Source organism: Lontra canadensis, unplaced genomic scaffold (assembly GCF_010015895.1).
Source record: "Lontra canadensis isolate GAN:19392208 unplaced genomic scaffold, GSC_riverotter_1.0 scaffold142, whole genome shotgun sequence".
In the NCBI taxonomy this organism is placed as follows: Eukaryota; Metazoa; Chordata; class Mammalia; order Carnivora; family Mustelidae; genus Lontra; species Lontra canadensis.
The window spans coordinates 2,814,474-2,822,734 of record NW_022631136.1 but is presented as its reverse complement, the minus strand read 5'-3'; positions in this window follow the sequence as shown (position 1 = coordinate 2,822,734).

Sequence of the window (8,261 nt, the reverse complement as noted above, 5' to 3'; positions counted from 1 at the left end):
TACAGAGAACAAACAGAGCTGTCAGAGAGAAGGAAGTTTAGGGGATGGGAAAAAATGGGTGAAGGGGAGTGGGAGATACAGGCTTCCAGTTATAGAATGAATAAGTTACAGAGATGAAAGGCAAAGCATAGAGAATATAGTGAATGATTCTGTAATAGTGTTGTATGATGACAGATGGTAGCTACACTTTTAGTGAGCACAATATAATGGTATAATGTACAGAGATGTTGAACCCCTATATTGTACATCTGAGACTAATGTAACAGTATATGTCAACTGTACTCAAAGAAAAAAAATTGAATCTCAAAAAAAGTGAAAAGATAACCTACAGAATAAAAGAAAATATTTGTAAACCATATATCTGAAAATGGACTTGAATCTAGAATATATAAAGAACACTTACAACTAAATAATAAAAAAGATATTACAATTAAAAAAAATGGACAATGGATCTGAACAGATTTTTTTCCATAGAAGATACACAAATGGACAATAAGCATGTAAAAATACATTCATTATCATTGGTCATCAAGGAAATGCACATTAGACCCTCAATGACATGGCACTTCATACCCACTAGCATAACTATAATAAAAAAAAAAAAGTAAAAGAAATAGGCTATAACAGGTGTTGGGGAAAACATGGAGAAATTGAAACCCTTAATACATTGCTGGTGGGAATGTACATGGTGCAACCACTGTGGGAAACAGTTTGGCAGTTCCTCAAGTTAAACAAAGAGTAACCAAACTACTTCTACCAAAATGGAAATATCACTAAGCAAAATGAAAATATGCATCTACTCAAAAATTTGCACATAAATGCATTGTAGCACCATATTTACAATAGCCACACTGTGGCAACAATCCAAAAGTCCGTCAGTTGATAAATGGATAAACACAAAGTGGTATTCTAATACAATGGAGTATGTATTTACCATAAAAATAATAAAGTTCTGATACATGCTACAAGATGGATAGACCTTGTAAACATTATGCTAAGTGAAAGAAGCTGGTCACAAAAGACCACATACTATATGATTCCATTTCTTTTTTTTTTAAGATTTTATTTATTAATATATATATATAGAGAGAGAGAGAGAGAGTGTGCACAAGTGGAGGGGAGAGGCAGAGAGAGAGTGAAAGAGAGAATCTCAAGTAGACTCCACACTGAGCACAGAGTCCAATAAGGGGCTTAATCTCATGACCCAGAGATCATGACCTGAGCCAAAATCGAGTCAGAGACTTAACCAACTGAGCCACCCAGGTGTCCCTGTATGATTCCATTCTATAAAATGTCTGGAATAACCAAATCTGTGGGAACAGAAAATAAGGCTTGGGGGAATGTGGTGTGACTGCTAATGGTTTCAGGATTTCACAGGATTTCATTTTGGAGTGAAGAAATACTCTAAAATTAGATTGCAGTGATAACTATACAGCTCTGTGAATATACTAAAAACATTGAATTGTAAACTTTAAATAGATACACTGCATGAAATGTGAATTATATTTCAGTAAATATTATGTATATTTACATGTATATGTGTATATATGTATACATTTATACATATGTGAACATATTATATACAGACACACACACACACACACACACACACAGAGTTACACAAACACATCCCTAAATCTTGGTAAAACCTAAATCACATTTATGAAGCATAGAATCACAGGCTTTTAGAGATCCAGTCTCCCTGCCATATGAGTACTATGTCCTGTAATATCCCTAGGGAACCTCAGTCAGGCATCTTCCCCAAGCATCTTGGGAACACAATCACCCAGACTGCCATGTTCACTAGAAGCCAATTCATAATCCAAGGAAATAGTGTATGTATTTTCTTAGTGATCACTACTTTTTTATATCTTCCCTATTAACAGTCATTACCTCAAAAATTCTATGATAAAAGGATGTGATCTTATTTCATGAAGTGGAGCTTATTAAATGTGGTTCACTTAACAAGTATTTATAGATCACCTACTGGATTCCTAGAATTGGATTAGAGATAGTCATCATCCAGTCACTCAACAAACATTCTCTGAGCAGCTACTTAGAGCCTCTGCCCTCAAGGAGCTTGCAGTCTAATCAAGAAAACACATAGATGAATAGACATTTGCAATGCAGAGTGATAAGAACTTTGATAGATATAAGCATAGGGTAGGAGCCTAGAAAGGGGGCACTTAAAGAAAGGAGAATCAGGAGTCACCACCTTCCAAAGACTTTACTTTCTCTCTCTGGAGAAAATGTCACAGACATTCACCAGTGGGAGAATGGAACAGTGAGCCTCCAAACACGAAACTGAGTGGCCTACAGCATAAAAAAGCAAATATCTGTGATTTAGCAAATAAAAATACAGGTTGCCCTGTTGAATACAGTTTCAGATAGACTGCAAACATATTTCAGCATATGTATATCCTAGGGGCTGGAGCAATTAAGAAAGATCATTCAATACCAATACAGATGATGATAATAATGTTGGTGATGATCATTCATTCATTCTCTCCTGCTTGCATATTTCATTCAGCTGGTGGGTATTTACTGTATATAAACCATTGTGCTACACCATGGGGCTACAGTGGTAAGATAAACAAAGGAATGTAGCCCCTGTTCTTAAAAAGCTTTTGGTCAAGTGGAGAGACAAACATTAATCAAAGGGCCACACAATAGTCCATGACATCCCTGATCAGTGTTTGACAGGAGAGGTTTATAGAGCCTGAATGCTGCCAGGGAGGCCAGGAAAGGCTTTCCTGAGTAAGGGAACAGGGGGCTGAGGTCTAAAGATATGGAGACACACTGGAGCATAAAGAGCATGCTAGAAGGAGGGAACAGCATGTGTGAAGAGACAGCAAGGACAACAGGAGGCATGGTGGCATATTCACAGAACTGAAAGCTGCCAGTGAGTGTAGACAGGAGGAAGGAGCCACAAAGTGTATATCCTCAGATGGCAAGCCACAGTTCTAAGCATAAGTGGGGCAAGAGCAGATTCTGTGTGCCCTGCTGGGGTGGTGTGGAGGGTACTGGAGCAGAAGCAGGGACACAGGTATGGGGACTTTTTGTCTTAACCCAGATAATGGATTATTGATTCTATGCTAATGTTAGGCACCCTTAGACACAATCCACATCTTATTTTATTGTATCTCAAGAAGTAAAACCAGTCAGGAGACTGAGCCCTGCAAGAAAAAGACAAGGTCTCTGGGGGCAGACGTGCCTGAGCTTATCCTGTAGCTGTCCCTCCAAGCAGCTGTGTGGAACAGCAAGTCACTTACTCTCTCTGAGCCTGGGTTAGTTTTGACATATTGACATAATGTAAACAATATCTGCTGCATAGGTGGTTGTAAAGTCTAAATAAAAGGTATGTGACAAGTCAAGCCATGAATAGGCCCTCAATAAACACAATTATCATTATTATCACCATCATACTGTTATTATTATTACTTAACATTACAGCCACTTTTATTACATCATCATGCTCACCTATTGGAAAAAATAATCATTGAAACAGTTTGCAATGAGCCAAACTTATTTGGAGTATGACATCATTTAGGCTTAGTCATATGAGTTCAGAAATAATTAAGAATAAGAACTGGGGCTTCACGCCATGGCCTCAGCTCTCACGTGTCCCCTCTTGTGGAAGATACAGATAAATCTCTGTATCTTCATATCTCAATGCTGTTGGTTGTTTCTCTTATTGATTTATCAAAGAATGTTATAAAAATAAATTGTGATACCTGTTATGAACATTCTTTAATATAAATCACAGGAAACATGAGAGCTACTACCCTGCACATGCATTCTGGTCTCCAACACTGAGACTAACAAAAAGGTAGAAAATCCCTTTTCCAGGTTAAAGTTCTGGATCTTTGTCCTAGAGGGTTGTCTGGATAAGACAGTGTGCTGGCTGGAATGCTCAGAAGCTGAATTGGGCAGCTTAGCCTGGAGAAACTCCGATGGCACTGGTGGAGCTGGAGTGCAGGAAGGTGGTACTGAGGGATCATCAGGACAAGGAGCAGGGGTGCTAGAAGGAGAAAGTTTATTTTCTTCCATAGTGGGATTGTGACAGGCTGGTTCTACAGAAGGTGCACGGGATTAGGGAACAGGGAGCTTGTGGGAGACAGGAATGAGAGGAGACTTCATTTTAGCATCTCAAACTCCAGAAAAGAAGAAAGGGTGAGGAGAGAGAAACTTCAAGGGAACCTCCATGTTACTTGCCTTATGGCTACTCCTCTGGACATTACCAGGTCAGCAGAAGCCCCCAGAGCCCTGGCAGTAGCTGAACATTCACATTCATACCTGGGATGAGGTGATGCTCCTCATACTCCCACCCCAGGAATTCCAGGACCTCTGTGCACAGGGCAAAGAAGAATCCCAGAAGCCAGAGGCTGCCAGCTATCTGTTCCCCAGGCTGCTGCAGGCCAGCCATTCTACCTTCATGCATTCACTCCTTCGTTAAGTCAATAAATATGTATTGTCTATTTTAAGGTCAGAATTTTGTAAGATGTTCTTGTCATGAAGATCAGCCAGGTTTCCTTATGGGTGTATGTGAACATAATGCACTGTAAATCAATTTACTATGTACAATCAAAGGAAGGCCCTATGACCCTGGTGTGATTCTTAACAGTGTTTTTCCTCAGAATAGTATCAAGTCTATTGGTATGTCTCTCTGTTCTTCCAGAGGGAAAGCCCACTTGGGCAGAATCTCTACTGGTCTTTATTACTCTCCATTCCCCCCAAGAGTCCTATTAAGTGCTCACAGAAGGGATAAATGTAAGGAAGAAATATTAATGTCACTGACTGAGAGAATTGATGAAGATATGCCTTTGGGCAGATACATGAAGAGACCTGGGCATAAGGATTCCATTCTTTGAGATGGAGAAGTCATTTGAAAGAGGGCTCACACTGGGTCAAATGTGATTGACCATGGATCTCAGCTATCAGAGCCTCAGAAATAGTACTTTAATTAGGTCTGAGAGCATAGGCCTACCAGAATAAAAATCAGATGAAGTGGGTAAACAGGCCACTCAAAAGAATGAAACTCAGGTCACTGGCTGGAAAAGGGAACTCAAGGGGCAGCCAGCCAATGGCCAAGAGACATCACAAGTTCAAATAAGTTCATGTTTTCTGAAATGTGAAAAAAAATAAGTAAAAGAAATTCATATTTTCTCCATTGCAATTTGTCAGGAAAAAGATAACTTAAAATGATTGTTAATATTTTCTGTCTCAAAGTTTCCATGGATAATTGCTAAGATAACTTTCAAAGTTTTTTGTAACCCAAAACTTTAAAGTTTTGCTTGGATGATAAATTGCATTGAATTTGTTGGACATCTAGGTCTTTTCCAAATATTCCAAAGCATTGATTACTGAATGTTATGTTTGTGCTTTTGACTTCTTATTTCAGAGATGCTAAAAAATATTTAGGTCTGTGGGTAAATACGCTTTGTGCTTTAGTAAAAGTTTGCACTATGAAAAAAATTTTTTTTTATTAGAAATGTATTTATAAATTTCAGATCCAAAAGAATTCTGGTGTAACAGATAGTTCTCAATGGGTTACTACTTAGTTTTCACTGGAGACTAAGGTTTCTAAGAATTAAAATTCTGCTAAATATAATTAAGACTGGTGGGGGAAAAGGGTTTAGGTAAAATCTGAATGAATTAAAAAAAAAGTTATAAAATGTTTATGAAGGGAAATCTTTGGGAAAAAAAATTATGCAATGTCAGGACTAAGGTTGAAAAAATTGATTTGACTTTATTTTACTTATTTGGAAATAGATGGATTTTAATGGTACACTGGTATAAGATTGAAATTCTGCTTTTCTCTCTGTTAAAAAGACAAAATTTTCTTGGATTGTTGATCTGCTCTTGATAAGAAAATGTAAACAAAGTATCTTCTTTTCTCTCTCTTTCTCTTTTGTCTGCCTGGAAAACCAAAGTTTGTATGTTTTGTTTTTATCATGTCTTTGATTACTTAAGATAATTAAAACTTATCAATTTTAAAGGAGCTAAGTTTCACTAACAATTATATAACCCTACATATTTACCTTTGGAATGTCTTATTGCCACTTCAGTTAAATAAAGAATTAAATTTTAAGTTTTATAATAATCTGTAATCCTATTAAGACTCTCTACTATTTATAAATTCTGAGGTTTTTAACAAACTTCCCTGAGATTTAAATTGTAAATGAAGTCTTTTTAACCAATTAGGCTTGTTTATTTGATATGTTAAGTTACTCTGGAAGCACTGTTAAATAATAAGCCTTTGGTTATGTTTGGTTAAATGCTCTAGCTGTTCTGGAGATTATATACAATTCCTACTAAAGTTTTTATATGTTTTGGTATGAGGCCATCACTTGATATTCTGGTTATTAAAATGTTATGTGTCACAGAAATAACTGGATTTTTTTGCCAGCTATATTATGATCTCTCATCAGATCTTTAGCTATATCCATTTTTGAGAATTTGTTATTTTTAGTTACTATTCTAATGCTCTTGCAAAACAAGTTTCATCTTCAAGGAGATTGATAACCAATTTTTTTTAAACAAACACAGGTTTTTGGTATCTTTAAAAATCATAAAACTAAAATGGGTAAGAATTTCCAAAACTAACTAAAAGTTGTATTCAAACAGAACAAGAATTAGTAACATGGGACTAAATAAACTAGAGAAAATATTTTTTTCTCTTGTTTTTGTGACTCTTGTGACTCTTGTTTTTGTGACTTGTTTGAAACATAGCTGGTTCTCTAATGTTTGCTTTTTCCAGATTAAGGACATATTCTCTTCAGATATCTATGACGTACAAAAGTATGATAAAATATTCTTTGATAAACAAATTGAGGCATTTAAATTTTCTCTCTACCTACACCCTCTGAAATTCAAAAGCATTCAATGAGTATTTGTTCTTTCATGATAATCATAGTTATTTTGTTGCAGAAAATTTGAGGTGACCGAAGAAACCCAAATGGCACACAGAGTGATGGGAGAACACAGCTTTATTAATGCCAGCAGGCTTAGTGGGATCATTCCCAAAGACTCAGCACCCTACAGGGTTAGGAGTGAGTTTTTATGCTTACAGGCAATGGGGGATGGTAGCAGCATGTTTTTGTGGTCTCTCAAGGCCGGACACTTTCCCAGTTCCCCAAGGCCAAATGGCCCTTTCATGTGGAAGTATAATCTAAGTGGAGGCATCTCAGGAGAGTGCTAAATCACCTGGGGGGCTGTTTCTCTTTCTTTTCTTATTCAAACAGGACCAGGCTTCTGGTCTTTTTCTTCTGTCTCAGCAGGAGCAATGACTTGTTATCTTATCTTAGTCCAATGGAATGGCTATTTGGTCTTTTTTTGGCCTTAGCTGGAGCAAAGGGGAGCCAGGGACAGAAAGGGGCTGGAGCCGGGAGTCTCTATGTGCCTCAATTTCAATATAAATTTCAATATAAATTCAATAAGAAACCGTTATCCTTGTGACAGGACACCATTGGAAATATTTACCAAGGCTTTACCATATTTGAGAGAGACATTCAGACTCAGGTATGACCAAACAGCTATAAGGTATTAAGGTTGACTTAATGGAATCAATAAAGCCCCTTAGAACTGTTGGCCTGGTATCTCGCTTACAGAATTCCCAGCAGCCTCACCAGGTGAATAAAGAATGTCACTTCCTGGCAGGTGCGGGAACCTCTACTTTGGGGACCTTGAGAAGGATTTGCCCAAATCTATAGGATTGAAGGCATGTCTGATGGCAAGTATTTGGCCTGGCTTCTGATGGAGAGAGGCTACTGAGAGTTCAATTGAGATTCCTTTAAAAAAAAAATTCCAGCAAGTGAATTGTGTAAGACTGATGAATCAGACCTGTACCACTGAAACAAATAATACATTATAGGTTAATAAAAAAAAAAAAAAAGTTCCAGCAAAACAAATTTTTTTTGAGAATTTTATGTATTTATTTGAAAGACAGAGAGCATAAGTGGGGAGAGGCAAGTGGAAAAGAGAGAGAGAGAGACAGAGGGAGCCTGATAGGTGGCTAGATCCCAGGGCTCTGGGATCATGACCTGACCTCTGGGATCAAGATCTGAGCCAGAGGTAGACACTTAACTGATTGAGCTCCCCAGGTGTCCCTCAGGCAAAGCAAATCTTAAAAGATCTATAGGATCAATTACTATTCTTACTGAGCTTATAAAAATAGTCAGACCAAGTTTGTTAAAATTGGGCTTTTTTTTTAACAAATTAGTCTTGATTTGGCTTTCTCTGATTAAAAATGAGGGTGATTC